We start from the raw sequence: 16977 nt of genomic DNA, 5'->3' as shown, positions 1-16977 counted from the left end.
CAGTGCTTAAATAACTCGAAGCTTGGATTCTCTCTCTTTCTGGCAGTTTCTAGCTATATTATCAGCACTTGTCTCTTGGCTGCTCTGCCCTTCCCCAGCCTTTGTTTTCATTCCATCTTCTCCCTGCACTCTTGTTCTCAAGGTTGAGACGGAGTTTCCTACATAAACAAGCTTGAAAATAACATCATGAACTTTTCCACGTTGTCCTGGGGTTTCAGCAGGCATCACGCTCATCTACACTTCTCAAGCTAATTAACCCTTCGCACCACAAGGTCTTCCGCACCTTTCCCTATACTGATCAGCTGCCATGTGTAACATCCCCAGCAAGGCAATGTGGTCAACAACCCATGTAAAAACGAAGAACACAAGCACCACGATGAAACATGCTATTGTCGCGGTTCTCAACGGTCTTACCCTCGCAGCGGAGAGGAACGGTCCTTGTTTCGACGGGTTCTGCTCTGGCCGAGGTAGGGGCGACCCCTTCCGGTAGCCACGGTGCTGTTTGGTATGAGCGAACCACTACAGTCCGTGCCCTCCAGAAGGAGTCCCAGAGGAAAAACCCCAGTAGGGTAAAAAACCTCCACAGGAACTCCCTGAAACGAAAGAAGGACACCAGGGTATTAGGACCGCAATTCAGGAAGGCAGGAAAACAAAGCAAATCAGGAACAGACAGGATTCGCAGAAGGATATCAAATAGGAGCGTGACTATCACCAAGGAGTGTTGCAACACAATGAACAGGCAGTTGGAATCCCCTTAAATACCCCTGGACAGGAAACAGGAAACAGGAAGTAGAACACCGCCATCTTGGATTGGGGAAAAGAAAACAGTAATGAATTAGGTATGTGTGTTAGACAATGCATGCTGGGTAGAGAGGAAGTGGTAAGCATGCTGGGAAGAGAAAAAAGGCAAGTATAAAGAACCCCCAGTGTAAGGGTTCGGTTTGTCCTAGGAACATCGGTAAGTGGTGGTGGGCAGGTGAATACATGCAAGAGAAATAAATGTTAAGCGCATAATGCGCTGTGTGCGGCCATGCCTGAAACCCCCTCGGGGTTTCAGGCTCTGCCGCGTCTGCCTTTAAGGCAGAACTTGAAAAAGGGGGAACGGCGAGCGCCGTGACCCCCAGACCGGCTCCCTGGAGCCTTTATGGCCCTCGCCGGAGCGACCCCCGCGACCTGGGTGTCTGCCTCTGCGTCTACCGCGGCCCGGGCGTCGGCCGCGGCAAAATTAACGTGCCGCGCCGCGGCAACCTGAGCCCGCGGCCGCAGCGAGCGCTGCGGTGTAACAGCTATTGGCTTAAAAACGTCATGATTGACTGGACATGTCATACTTGTTTGGATTACTTTTGGTAAAGTACGCAGAACCTGTTGTATTATGGTATAGTGCTGCTGGACAGACAGTGGCATTAGAGAAACGTTCTACTGTTTACAGTGCTAATGAGTCATATATGTCCTGATTTGTAAACAGATCGTGCTAAGAGCCACAACAAACATTTCCCCATTATCAATTAAGAATAAGCTAAAAAGTCCCAGAAAGCAAAATTAACGAGCTTGTTCGAAAAGGGATGTAGTTAACTGACTTGCGTAGGTACTCCTGGAGCAGTTAGTGTTCCCGACTATAATTGCTGGACAACGTGACAATATCTGAAATGTATCTCCTTACATGGATATGACTGTTTTGTTCAACTAGAGACAGCACCACAAAGAGGTGCTGAACTCTCACACATTAATACCCTGAAAACATGGAAATGTAACGCACAATCAAAGTGAAAACTTGGCAGATTGCATAGTATCTTGGTACACTTTAACCGCTGACGATACTTGAATTAGAGTCCGAACCTGACAGATTATAATTCTATCCGCACATCACCTGCTCTAAGGGTGGTGGCTGGACTGCATGCGCATAGACCCGTTGAAAGCAGTCGGCCAACCGCGCCGGCTCTACAGCGGCTGGACCACGTCTTCCGGTGCAGCAGTAAGGTCCCTTCCGGGGCTGCCAGCATTGGGAGGTTTGTTAGTGATGGCTGGGCCGTCTCTTTCGGGGCGGGCTAATTCGTTTATCCAATAGCAAGTATCTCCGAGAAGTACAGCAGCTCAACGCCTTCTAGGACCGCCCCAAGGCTCGTCAATCAGTTTTAAAGCCTGCATTCTGAGGGCTCTTGGGGTCTTTATTCAAGTGATTTCGGGAATATAGTAGAGGCAAGCTGATATATAGGATTTTCTGACTGAAGGTAAGACCTGGGTCTGAGACACCTTCGGGCTGTGGTGGGCTGACAATCAGGCGTGTAAGGTTGGGAAAACTGAGGTGTAAATGTTGCTGTCATCTCCCGCGAAACTGGAAAGGGCGCGAAAGGCTGGTTTGGCGCGCAGGTTTCTGCTGCAGTCTAATTGAAGTATGTAGACAGCGGACTCTGCCTCTTCTCACGCTTGTCTCTTACAGGATACGCAACACACGCGATTGTTTCCGTTCATTTAGGCTTTTCTATTTATTCTGCTGTTGCCCAATCTGTATATTTTAGATTAAATACCCTGTTCATGCACAGTTGCATACGTACACGTGGGACTTTTAATTGATGTAGAGACTGCATCATAACAGAAACGTAGAGCTTTAAGCAGGATCTAAAAAGAAAACCTACCGTTTGAAATTGACTGTGTATAGTGGTTTTCAGGATCCTGGACGTGCTTTTCATCCAGGTGTGGTTTCTACCTCTGTTATACGGATTTATCCTCTTTCATTCTGTCGTTATTTAGTTCCCTTTCCTTCATTGCTGTCTTTTCATCTCCAGCTTTCACAACCCCACGATTTTGTCACTGTAGTCCTATTTTCCCTTTACACATTCTCAATTATTTAGTTTATAATTATAGTGGGTACGTGGGCATCCAATAACAGCTCTTAAAACGGCTGTGAATTAAAAGAAGACATTTAATTCAAATAAACTTATTTGTGGAGCCCACTAACCTCCACCCTGCAGTCCTTGATCCTGATCTTCAACTGACATTAGCCAGAGACCTAGAAACAGAACATATAGAACTGATAGGACCCGCGAGGAATACAACAGGAGAGCCGTCATTACACATTTTTTTAAAAAAAGCTCATTAACTGATACCTAAACTTACAAAGGCCTAACATAATAATACAAACGTACCATTCCTTTTACAAACAAAAACAACAAAACATTAAGTCATCATCATGTGAATGTACTGTTTTTTTTAATGTCATCGCATTATAACATCACTTGCTTCACAATTTTGGTGTGCAACTAGTGTTATCCTGAGACCGCTCCAATCTTGTGGTCTGCTTAAAGATATTCCTTCAGTGGTAACAAGCTACTACTACCTTTATTGTGAGCAGAATAATAACAGAATACTGTGCAATAACTCTCCCGTTCTAACCAGCTTTTTAAATTATATTTGTCTGAAACGTATATAGTGGTACTAAATTAATCTTTTCCCCACTACCTGCCCACCCACAAGTTTGAAAAAATGTCAACTTGCGTGCATACCCTTGAATCTTCCTTTACAATTGAGTTTAGTTTTTCATCTTTTAGACTTTTGTTTATTTATTTTATCCAACATCACACAAGAAGCATTATCAGTGTTATTTTGTAAGAATTTACGTGTACTGTTATGACAATATAGCATTTTATTCCGTGCTTGACTCTAGACTGAACTTTCAACACACATTCTTTATTATCTTCAGTAGGAGTTATTTTTGTTCAGTTACGAACTAAATCATTATGAAACTTCCTCCCTCTTGATAAAACAAAAGTGATACATTTGTTGAGCTGTGTGGAGAGTTATGATATCCCCAAATTTGTTCCTCACAAAATCATCTCTGGTAACTCCAAACATTAAAGATGTTTGTATAGTTTCTTTAAGCAACTTTTTACTTTCTCCATAGCCCCTTTTAGGTTGGGACTAATCGAGGAGACTATGTAATGCTTAATTCCTTTGTTCTTTCAAAAAGTTTTGATTGTCTGACACTAGTTCCACGCCATTATCAGTTTTGAGTTCCAAGGGTGAAACATGAATTGCAAAAATGTCAAGCCAAAAAGTCAATAGCTAATTGTGTACTTGTTTCCTCTACAAACTCAAAATAACCCCATTTGGAGAAGTAATCAAGGAGTACTATTAAATAACGCATATTGTAAGGCCAGGCAGTTAAAGGTCCAGCAAAATCAAGAGTCAGTGTATTCCGAGCATTATCTGGAAAAGGAACTGGGAAAAAGGTGTATCCCTAATTTTACAGTGTTAGATAGTAAGCACGCTGCACACTTATCTACCACATCATTTACCTCTCTGTTCACAGCAGGTCATGAAAATGATTGCCTGAGTATTTTTATTTTTATTTTTTTGCAGAAGGAGTCTGGGAGCCCTGAATTTGCCAGCATTATGATTCTACATTTTAACCCTGTTGGTGGAACATACTAACCCATTCTTAGTAAAACGCCTGTTTCTTGGTTAATTCAGCAGATATTGTAAGATGGTTCACAAGTGGCCATCCAGCCTGTAGATAATGTATCACTTTCTTAATATTAAGTCCTGTTCACAAGCTTCATTTCATTCACTTTCCGTGACTGTGGCTTTACTTTTTTTTAGTTTTTTTTAGCAATCTCTGTTAATGAGACAACACATTCTTTTTCCAAGGTGCCTGAGAGAAACAGTCTGCAGGTACGTTGGCACCTCCAGCTATGTAACACATTTTTAGAAATGGGGTCTCTAGTTGGCAGAGGTATGCACCCTTGTTCAAATAGGGACCACAGTCCTAGTTGGTAAGTCACACACAATCAAAATTATCCTGTGCCCACCCTCTGGTAGCTTGGCACTGAACAGTCAGGCTTAACTTAGAAGGCAATGTGTAAAGTATTTGTGCAATAAATCATACGGTAACAGAGTGAAAACACCACAAAAATAAACACACAGGTTTAGAAAAATCGATATTTATCTGAATAAAATAAAGTCAAAACGCTGAAAATCCAATGTACACAAGCTGAGTAATTAATTTTTAAAGATTAAATTCTACTAAAGCGCCTAGAAACACAATAGCTCCATTTGGGGCTTTCACGGCGTGGTTGATGGAGTCGTTCCCAATAATCCGACACCGCCAGTGCTGGTCAGAGTCACACAGACCCCCAGGTACAGTACCTTTGGAAAACTGAGAACAAGGACTTCGCATGAAGTCAGAAAGAGGTGTCGCTGGAGTTAGTGTGGCGTCAGTCCCTTGCAGTATCCGAGGAGATGAGGCTTCGGTTCCGCGCTGTGAGGCGTCTGTTCCGTCCGGATGCCGGGGGAGATTATGCGGCGGCATCTGCAGTGCGCCAAACCTTTGTGCCCCGGCGGGGTTGGTGGCTCCAGTCCATCAGGACGTGATGTGTCAACTTCACAATGTTGCGAGGATCCTGAGTGACCTCAGCAAAGTCGTTGCAATGTTGGACTTGTGTCAAAGACCGTAGTTGTTGCGTGCAGAGGGGTGCACCGAGCTGGAGCAGGCTGCTGTGTCCCGGAAGTCGGAAACTAGCAAAAAGCTAGCTGGTGAAGTCTTTGTTGGCCCTGAGACTTCAAAACAGGAGGTAAGCTCAATCCAAGCCCTTGGAGAGCACCCTGTGCTGAGAAGGACTCTGCCTTCCCCAAGTCAGACGCCAGCAGGGCAACATCAGGGCAGCAGTCCTTCTCAGCAGAGCAGTCCAGATGCTGCCTTTGGGCTGCCAGGCAGTTCCTCTTGACAGGTTGTAGCTGTAGGTCCAGAAGTGTCTGAGTTGGTGGGGGTCAGAGACCCAGTTTATATACCCACCAATGCCTTTGAAGTGGGGGAGACCTCAGAGTGGTTTTGAAATGCACAAGTTCCCCTTTCGGTGCAGTCCTGTCTGCCAGGGTCCCAGTAAGGGGTTTGGCAGTCCATTTTGTGAGGGAAGGCCACTAGCCTTTGAAATGTAAGTGTCGGCCCTCCACTCTTCCAGCCCAGGAAGACCCATTCAATATGCAGATGAGTGTCCTGTGTTTGTGGTTGTTTGGGTGAAATGCACAAGGGAGCTGTCAACCAGCCCAGCCCAGACATTGATTGGAGATAGGCTCTAAGGCACAGATGGTTTTTAAGTGCAGCAAAAAGCTCACTTTCTAAAAGTGGCATTTCTAAAATAGTAATATAAAATCCAACCTCACCAATAAGCAGGGTTTTCTATCACCATTATGGCCATACTAAATATGCCAACAAAGAGAGGGATAGGGAGAATTAAAGTTCCAGTGTACGTTCTCCCAATAAGACTAATCGACAACAAATAGTACACTGTTCCATGAATCTAGGGGGACAGTTTTAAGTTCAGGAGCAAGAGCCCTCACACACCCAGATGGGTGTCATGCTTTATCATCGGGAAGCTACTCGTCAGACCGGCGGTGCAATATCTGACGGGCTCCCCTTTCGGGGGCTCTTTACCGGAGATCTTTTATTTATAAGGGTGGCTGCCGTTAGGATCGTGGAGGTCAGACACTCATTGTAGCAGGAGAGTGAAGAAAATTTAAAATTGATTAGCAACCCCAAAATAATCTTCTTTACTAGCTATATCAAGGGGTTGCGATCAAGGTTAAAAACATACAGAAAGTGGAGACTGAGGATAATGCTCAACCACTTTAGAAATGCCTGGAGATCTGGGAAATTGTCACCTGACCCCTAAGGTCTGGTCAACATGTTTCGCGTAATGTGGCCATGAAAGATCCTCTAACGCTTCATCAGGACCTACAATCAACTGAACTTCTCCTGACTGTATAAAAAGTGAAAAAGACACTATCTATTATAATTATGAAAAAGAGTAACAGTCACTTACATTTGTGTAAACTGTCTCGTCAAAAACTGAATAAAAAAAAGGTTGCCCTAGAAAATAATAAATACAATAAGAAAACAACAGACATGGTTAAATGACCATAACACCCGAGGTGAATCCGTGAGCTAAGTGATGTTTAACAAGTAAATAACACATCTGCTTACCATCCCTCTTCATGTGGGGAGCCCCTTGGGGAATAGCACGGTCCAGCCAGTCACTTCTGACAGGGGTTACATATCATGAAAAGGGTTAATGCAATATATATTGTTAAGGGCTCAAAGTGATAATCAATATGCTGTTCCCTTCGACAGTACATTCTGGTTAAATCAAACTGCATAATTATATAGTATCGCAAAAAAATGATCCACTTCTGATAGCCCTAAAACGTACATCGTATCACAATTGTATCGGCAATAAATTGTCAAACCCCATGTGTATGGATAAAAGATACCCAGCCCCCTTTGGCCCCATACGTGTGACGAAGGAGGCCTCGTTATCGCCGTCAGCAGATTTATAGATTAGAAATATGCAGAGTATGCATAGTCCGGCATCTCCAATGAGCATCAGACCCTATGACTTAAAATCTACGCTATCGGGGTGTAAGTCGACGCGATATAGGAAAAGGACCTCAAGCCAGCATGCAAAAAATCCCTGTATAGCCCCTCATCACTTACTTGTGACTCGGCGGTGTCAGTTGTAGTAACCTACCCGCGGCGTGCTCTCCCCGGAATTGAAGTACGGGGACGAACTCAAACTTTTAAAGCGCAGCGCGGAGGCTGCATTCCTCCGCGTCACGTGATGGCTTTGTCGTCATGATAGAAAGAGGACTAAGTCATGGTTCCAGCGATGTAGGGGGGCGGCCATCCCGCATTTTGCGGGCGGCCATCTTGGAGTTTTAAAAAGATGCTAGTCAATATTAGCAAATTGAAGACAAAGAGAAGAGGCTCAAGATAATAAAGAAGCACCTGACAGTCTTCAGAAAGAAAGCGTCACTTGGTATGTTGACAAGTATGTAACCATAAAATGGCAAGGCAATTAATCGGAAATACCTAAAAAGATGCCCAATAAGGGTCGATTTCCAAAAGGTGCCGGATATGTAGGGGGGGAGGGGGACCATTGAGACCCCTACAATAGACCGTATTCTGTGGAGGTGGACAAACTGTAACGAACATGGGACAAGTAAGCTGGTACCATGAAAAATACAGGATATTCAGTTATAATGAAAGTAAGGGTATTATCATGAAGGGAATTATCGGGACAGTGACACCCAAGGGATATCATCATTCAAACCATTAGTATTGGTGTGAAGTTTGAATACCCATCGTTGTTCAAGCCTGAACAGTGATTGGAAGGAATCGTTAACAAAACTGGGGGACTCCAAAATCACCCAGCGTAAGTCATCTGGTCTATGGGGTGTTTCCAAGAAATGGGCACATAGTTTTGTAGTGACACGTCCACATCTGATGTTGCTTCTATGTTCATGAATCCATATTTTAACGGGTCTGGAGGTCATTCCGATGTACCGAAGACTGCAAGGACATGTAATCATGTAAATGCAGTTCTTGGTATTACAATTAGTGTGTTTTGTCAGGTTCCATCGACCTATTGGAGCTAAGTCAAGTGTCTTGGTCTGGCAAGTCAAAGAACACACATTACATTGTCCACAAGGATAATGCCCTGACACCGGTGGGAGATTCCATAGTGTCGACTGTGTCTGAACTGTATTTCTGGAACGTGTGTGTATTATCAAGTCCTTAATGTTCTGTGATCGTTTGAAAGCAAAAAAGGTCTGGGGATCGTGCAACCTCAGCTGCTAAGAATTGTCCATCTCTTCATAATGAGACTGTTAATCTTATTAGATAGAGGAGTGAAGGTGGTCACACATGTGAACATTTTGTTGGTGTCCCTGGTATTAGGTGCGAGTAATGCTTCACGATTATTATTCCTCGCTCTTTTAAGGGCTCGTTTGACAATGTCCTCAGGATAGTTGCGTGCTAACAGTTTAGTTTGGAGATCGTTGGCTTGTGTATTGTATACGTGTGTTGAGCTGCAATTTCGTCGTAATCTCAAAAATTGGCCAAATGGTAAGTTGTCGCGTAAAGATTTAGGGTGATGACTGTCCTATGTCAAAAGGCTATTACGATCAGTCGGTTTGTGATATGTACTGGTGGTTAGTTTGTCACTCTGAATAGTAATCAATAAATCCAAGAAACTAATATCCTTGGTCGACACTGTGGATGTGAATTTCAAAAAAGGATTGAGAGTATTCACCCAATCTGTGAAAGTTGCAGCAGTCTCCACTTTCTGTATGTTTTTAACCTTGATCGCAACCCCTTGATATAGCTAGTAAAGAAGATTATTTTGGGTTTGCTAATCAATTTTAAATTTTCTTCACTCTCCTGCTACAATGAGTGTCTGACCTCACCGATCCTAACGGCAGCCACCCTTATAAATAAAAGATCTCCGGTAAAGAGCCCCCGAAAGGGGAGCCCGTCCGATATTGCACCGCTGGTCTGACGAGGAGCTTCCCGATGATGAAGCATGGCATACTAAATATGACCTGGTTACTCCTTTCAAATCAGAATCTACAACTCAAAAAGTATGAGGGCAGTCCTAACGCTAGTCTTTAAGAGGAGCAGGCCTCACAGTAGTGGGAAACACATTTAGGAGTTTTCCACTACCAGGAAATATAAATCATACATTTACTTGTCCTGCATTTTACCCACATAGCACCCTGCCCAATTGGTTACCTAGGGCCTGGCTTAGGGGTTACTTATATGTAGAAAAATGAGTTTAAGGCTTGACAAGTACTTTTAAGTGCCAAGTCGAATGCAATGGAAGGCCTGGGACATGGTTAAGGGGCTACGTAGGTGGGTGGCACAATCAGTGCTGCAGGCCCACTAGTAGTATTTAATTTACAGGCCCTAGGCACATGTAGTGCACTTTACTAGGGACTTAAAAGTAAATCAAATATGCCAGCTGGGGATGAACCAGTGTCCCCATGTTTAAGGGAGAGAGCGTATGCACTGGTTACCAGTGGTAACATGCACAGAGTCCCAAAGCCAGCAAAAAACAATGTCGGAAAAGTGGAGGGAGGCAGGCAAAAAGTTGGGGGATGACCACACTAAGGCTGTTCTGTCTAACACACATCATATGTTCCTTCAGTTTAAGTAAAATATGTATCAATCTAAATGGTGCTGCTCTCATACATCCTTTACCCAAAAGATATGTCTGATTCATGATTGGTGCACAAGATGGAGTGTGTGCCCCAGACATATAAAAAAAAAAAATATCAATGCCCCAAGCACACACCAAGGCCACCCCTTTGTACTGCTGTACCTTCTTTCCACTTCCTTAAGTGACCTAGATGCGAACAAGATGGTATGATCTGCATTGCCCACCCTTTTGGCATCATACATCATCCGTACCAGTTGCATTAACTGTAATGGTGCACTCAAATCCATATTATATAGGTTTTCAGACCTGGAATTTCTGACAGAATTGTTTTAATGCTATTAAAACATGCTGTTCCTGATCAGTTCATACACTTTATTTTTATTTTTCTCTAAGTATTTTCTTTAAAGGTTCCATAGTAGTTGCATACCCTTTTAGAAATCTGGAACAGTAGTAATCACTAAGCCTAATGAAAGATCTTAATTGATTTTTTTCTTTGGCACTAGGTGCTTCTTTAAAGCCTTGATAAAATCATTCTCTGGTTTAATACTCTCATCTGTGATCCTGTAACCTAAATTATTGACATCATCAGTTAACAGTTGCCTTCATCACGTGACACAGACTTGAGTATACTTACAACTACAACTTAGTTTAAAATACAATACTGCACTTACTGCACTTTAACATCCGTTGCATAGAAAAGTATTTGTCCTGGAAGATTTGACCTCCATGAACACCCCTAAATAGACAATACATTATTTTCTGAAGGAACACTAGCTGCTGAAACTAATCTGAATGTTAATCTCAAATATTTATATGCACCGAATAAAGTTATGAATGCCGTTTGCAACTGCGATTTCATCTCTATTGCTACCCAGTGGTTTGCAGCCTTTCAATCTATTGTGCTGAAATACTTTGCTTCGCCTAATATCAGCAGTCCTTGAAACTCAGGTAGTGGGTAGCAATCTACTAAAATATTCTTGTTCAATTATCTGAAATCTGCACGTAAATGAATTTGGCTTCTGTTTTTCTTGGTGCAGCACTCTCCCATTCAAAAGCATTTACAGATTGAATAATATTACTCTCACAACTCTTCCAGATGTTTCTGCAAATTGCTTCTGACAAAGTTATACCGCACCCGTTGTGTATCACAGGAATGGCTTTATCTTTCAAAATTATTGATGTTCAAAACCCTCAAACCTCATTCTTACATAAATCTTGATGAAAATAACTGCCAGAAAAATCCAAAGTGTTCTCAAAATAGCCTATCATTTTAATATCATTATTGAAATTTGTCGCAGCTTTAATGTCTACTTCTTTTGTTGGACCAGAAACACTTAAAAGTGAATTCTGACACGGTACTAACTGGTGATTCCCAAATCTATTTTTCTTAAGTCAGCTTTCCCAGTAGGTAAAATACAATGAATCCTTCCCCCTTTTTAAAAAATTGTTTTTATAACTACTAGTATTGCTTTCATAATTTTTGACACCAAGCGTTAATTTAAGCTTGGAAGCCCTATCAGACGGATCTTGCGGTTCCTCATTTATGATCGTTTACTTTCAGTGAACTACTGGTGCGCTTACTAACTTTCATACAGGTTCTCTTTTTGTTCTTCATCTACTGCATCTTTTTCCACACAGTTACCATTGTTAATAAGTATGCAAACCGTATATAACAATTAGCACTGTCAGAAATTGATTCATCCTCCTGTGCTTTACTTAACATATTAACACTATTTTGCTGATTCACCACTCTAACCAAATATCGTGTCCATCTTCTCAACTGGCCTTTCTATACCCTTTGCTGTTTTTTTTTTTTTCCCCCCAAGTGTAAGGTTTTTGATACACAACAGATGCGAATGTACTTTTTTTCCAAAGAACAGTTTAACACAGTTTGATCTCTGATATACCGAGCAACATCAATCTCAAAATTACAAATGGCTGCTAAAATCCTAAGAGAAGCAACTTACTGATCTATACTCTTACTCATGGACTGTTTAGGTGAATAGAAATGAAAATGTTGCAAAACTATACTTGGTTCATTCGAAAATATTCAGAAAGCCTTAATTTTTCTTCAAATTCCTTTCATGTTCTCAACTCCTCTTTTAGTTCCAATTAAGGTAAGTTGTCAAATATTGTGTCCTTCCGTACCCAGACAGTTAAATAACACTAATTTCCTTAGTAACACATAGTTCACTGCATCAATAGCTACTAAATAGTTTTTAAGTACACAATACCTGTTTCCATTTTAGTGTGCCATTGATTCTGTAGGAAACAAGGCGGTCGTTGAATGTGACATTCACTAGCCATATTTTCCAAAGGTTTCCTATATTTGACTAATGTCCATATTGCTTGGAAGCTAAGAATGTCAGTACTTGTAGAAGTATTGCTGCTACATAAATAACAGTACTGATAATTGGTGCATACGTAACAGTTGTCTTTTTATGTAATCGTTGTTATAAATAGAATTATTAAACACAGTGTTGTGTGCATAAGCAGTATAATATTTATTGCTCCAACTCAATGATATGTTGCAGGGGAATGTTATCAATAGTGTATGTTATGTGTCTTTGTAAAATGCACTATCCCACTTGAGTGTATCCTGGAGCTGAGCAGGTATGTGTGCCTAGCCCTGTCTCTGGCAGTTTGTTAATTGATAAGCCAGGTTTTAGCTTCTTGCGGCATTCCAGAAGAGAGGAGTAAGCTCTGATGTGGAGTGGGAGGTCGTTCCACGCTTTAGGAGCGATGTAAGAGAATGCTCGCCATCCTGATTGGGGTCTGTGTAAGTGGGACGTGTGAAAGTATGCGTCCTGCATTTCGGAGGTATCTAGGTGGTTGGAAGGAGAGGAGACTGAGGTAGTTGGGGTCTGAGTAGTGTAGTGCCTTGAAAGCGTATGTGACTGGTTTGAATTGAGCGCGTTTTTGTATGGAAAGCCATTGTAGTTTCCAGGGCTGTGGTGTGAGGTGGGTTTTTTATCGGAGGTTGAGAATGAGTCTGGCTGCTGAGTTCTGAATGGGTTGTAGGGCTTCTAGTGAGTTGCTTGGTGATTCAGATGGAGCAGGTGTTCCCATAGTCCAACTTACTGGTGATTAGGGCATGAGTGATGTTTCTAGCTTGGGTTTTGGGTGTGGGTCTAAGGTTGGCCGGTCACCAGTTAGTCCTAAGGTGAGGTGTTCTTGCTGAAGAACACTACTTCTGCCTTCTTGGTGTTGAGCTTGAGACAGTTTGCTTTCATCCAGTTAGAGACCTAGTTCATGCATGGAGAAATCTGTTTCTTTTGTATGGTGGCCTTGACCAAGAAGGAGAGTACAAGTGCTGTGTCTTCTGCATAGGAGAGTATGTTGATGATGTGTGCGCAGATGATGTTTGCACAAGGAGCATGCTTGTGTTGAAGAGAGTAGGGTAGAGAACCCTGAGACACTCCTCAGGTGAGTTTGCAGGCTTCCAAGGAGCAAAGTGCCAGACTGACAGCTTAGTGTAGCGGTTTTATTTATTTATTATTGCTTATGGAGTTATTTTGCTGCAAATTTTATCCAATTTCTCTTAAATGCAGTACATCCCTGGAAATATGACTTAATTCCTTTAACCGCTTGGGCGCCAAGGACGTAATGGTTACATCCAGTGGTGCGGCGCTGATGTAACCACAACGTCCTAGTACTGGGCCTCGGGGAGGCTGGCAATCAGGGGAAGCACTAGTGCTCCTCCTGAGGGCCACGACCCCACCCCCCATGGCAGGGCTGGAAGGGGAATCGCCCCCCCCCTCCTCCCCCTCAGGTGACGTCTGATGAAATCAGCAAGCAATCACGTGCTGACCTCATTAGAGGTCACCTCCCATCACGCTGGAACAATGCTTCCAACGCAATGCAGAAGAGAAATGCTCAGCATTTCTCTTCCCCCCGGGAGGAGGGGGCAGGCAGAGGCATGAAAGTAAAGGCCTTTCCTTTCATGTCTCTGCAAGCATTTCTGCTGCAGATCGCGATTGCCCCCCCACCCCCCAAACACACACACAACCAGGTAGTTTAGTATTTGATAATTTTGATGTGTCCACATAGTGTTTTGGGGCATTTCCTTTTGCACGCACTAGGCCTACCCACACAAGTGAGGTACGATTTTTATTGGGAGACTTGAGGGAACACTGGGTGGAAGGGCATTTGTTGCTTCTCTCAGATACCAGAACTTTCTGTCACCAAAATATGAGGAAAAATATATATATATATATATTTTTTTGTGGTTTTTTTTTGGGCCAAATTTTGAGGTTTGCAAAGGATTCTGGGTAACAGAACCTGGTGAGAGCCCCACAAGTCACCCCATCTTGGATTCCCCTAGGTGTTTAGTTTTAAAAAATGCACAGGTTTGGTAGGTTTCCCTAGGTGCCGGCTGAGCTGGAGGCCAAAATCCACAGCTTGGCACTTTGCAAAAAAACAGCTCTGTTTTCTTTGGGAAAATGTGATGTGTCCATGTTGCGTTTACTGTCGTGAGCATTAGGCCTACCCATGCAAGTGAAGTACCATTTTTATCGGGAGTCTTGGGGGAACACAGAATAACAAAACAGTTGTTCTTGCCCCTTGTCTTTTCTCTACATTTTTGCCTTCCAAATGTAAGGCAGTGTGTAAAAAAGACTTCTATTTGAGAAATGCCCTGTAATTCACATGCTAGTATGGGCACCCCTGAATTCAGAGATGTGTAAATAACCACTGCTTCTCAACACCTTATCTCGTGCCAATTTTGGAAATACAAAGGTTTTCTTGATACCTGTCTTTGACTCTTTATATTTCAGCAAATGAATTGCTGTATACCCGGTATAGAATGAAAACCCGTTGCAAGGTACAGCTTATTTATTGGCTCTGGGTACCTAGGGTTCTTGATGAACCTACAAGCTCTATATATCCCCGCACCCAGAAGAGTCCAGCAGACGTAACAGTATATTGCTTTCAAAAAGCTGACATCGCAGGAAAAAGTTAGAGTAAAACGTGGAGAAAAATGGCTGTTTTTTCACTTCAATTTCAATATTTTTTTTATTTCAGCTGTTTTCTGTAGGAAACCCTTGTAGGATCTACACAAATTACCCCTTTCAGAATTTTGTCTACGTTTCAGAAATGTTTAGCTGTCTGGGATCCAGCATTGGTTTCCCACCCATTAGTCACTAACTGGAAGGAGGCTGAAAACACAAAAAATAGTAAAAATCTGGTGTGTCCCAGTAAAATACCAAGATTGTATTGAAAAATGGGGTTTTCTGATTCAGGTCCACCTTTTCCTGAAAGCTGGGAAGATGGTGATTTTAGCACCGCAAACCCTTTGTTGATGCCATTTTCAGAAATAAAACACAATCCTTCTTCTGCAGCCCTTTTTTCCCCTCTTTTTTTTTTTCTGAAATGTTTGCTGTATTTTGGCTAATTTCTTTGTCTCCTTCAGTGGAACCCACAAACTCTGGGTACCTCTAGAATCCCTAGGATGTTGGGGGGGGGGGGGGGAGGACACAAATAGCCAAAGAAAGGCTTGGCACCTGAGGCGGGAAAAGGCCTGGCAGCGAAGGGGCTAACAATGTTTCTTCAAACGTGATCTCTGATGTGAAAAGCCAACAGTAAATAAAACCAAAATGGCTGCATGCATGTTAAGTTTTTAAATGTGTTGGTGCAATCAGTCATGTTAATTTATTTACTGTTGTACTTGGACATCTCCACGTCACTCCCCATCCAAACTCATGTGCCTGACGTTCATGTCATGATTTTGACGTACCTTAAGTTGTTTCCAGTAGTGCTTGTCACAAATCCTATGTGTCTCTGTAGGAAGGATGGATCCAAAATAGTTTATTAGGCACAAAGTTTAAATCATCCTCATACATCAGCAACATCCAGCTTCTGTGTTCATTCTAACCCTCACATTTCAAACGCATATATTCCAAACGCATAGCAACCCATAGAAATTCTAAAGCTTGATGAGAGCGTGATGGGAGACATACAGTGAATTCCTACGGTGCTATACAGCCCTTATGCTGTGAAAAATTGTCAATTCCAGATGATTCTGGCAGTCCACTGTGTGTTTTGCAACACTTCTAGTGTGATACTTGATTATGAGACATGACGAAATATCTGACAATCTGCTGCTGGTGAGCTCCGTAGAAGTGAGTGCTTCAATCTTCGCGAATATGTGGTAGTGGGAATGTAGTCAGTAACAACCCGTACAAGTGGTTGTGAATTTAAAGATGAAATATACTTCACATAACTTCTTTGTGGAGCTCATCAAACAGCACACTGCTGTTCTGGATCCCCCATCTCCAATTCAAATTAGTTGGAGATCTGGAATTAGACGCATGGATTAATCAGAAAGAGACACAAGAAATACAGCGCGAGGACGATATTTTTTACTCGTTCAAAGAAAGTGCATTAACAGAGATAAATTTCCTAAGACCAAGCTTAAGAATACAATGTACCGGTCCAAACACCCCCACCCCAGTGTAGTTAGTTCTGTTGTTTCTCTAAACCAACTTGTCTCCCTCTCACTCTTCCTCTTACATTATAGTGTACTGCTGTACTCCCTTGAATACAGTGATCCTTTGAAATTACCAATTCATGGTTTTTATTTTTTTGTTTTAATGTTTTGCCTTAGCAAGGCAATTTGTTTCAGTAGCGTGTTGATTCCTGGGACGACTCCTGGTGGCCCACAGCGCTGGGCACCGCACCAACCCCCACGGATCACGCACGCAACCTCGGATTCATCCTGGACCCCCTCCTCACAATGACCAAGCAAGTCAACGCCATCTCGTCAGCATGCTTCAACACCCTACGCATGCTCCGAAAAATCTTCCGATGGATTCCTGCCGAAACCAGAAAGTCAGTCACCCATGCCCTTGTCACAAGCCGTCTGGACTACGGAAACACCCTATACACAGGGACCACCGCAAAGCTTCAGAAACGTCTACAACGCATACAGCACGCCTCATCCTCGACATCCCTCGCCACAGCCACATATCACCCCCACCTGAAACACCTG

The 16977-nt window shown here is 42.7% G+C and overlaps 1 protein-coding gene across 1 annotated transcript in view; it reads left to right on the top strand.

The window, feature by feature from the left end:
* The first annotated feature begins 2104 nt into the window (after positions 1-2104).
* Positions 2105-16977, top strand: part of LIG1 (DNA ligase 1) — a 296484-nt gene continuing 281611 nt past the window's right edge. The window contains exon 1 of the mRNA XM_069200497.1: positions 2105-2228. The gene's annotated coding sequence lies outside the window, so the exon portion shown is untranslated. The remainder of the gene's footprint in view (positions 2229-16977) is intronic.

Source organism: Pleurodeles waltl, chromosome 7 (assembly GCF_031143425.1).
Source record: "Pleurodeles waltl isolate 20211129_DDA chromosome 7, aPleWal1.hap1.20221129, whole genome shotgun sequence".
In the NCBI taxonomy this organism is placed as follows: Eukaryota; Metazoa; Chordata; class Amphibia; order Caudata; family Salamandridae; genus Pleurodeles; species Pleurodeles waltl.
This window is presented reverse-complemented; position numbering and strand designations above follow the sequence as displayed.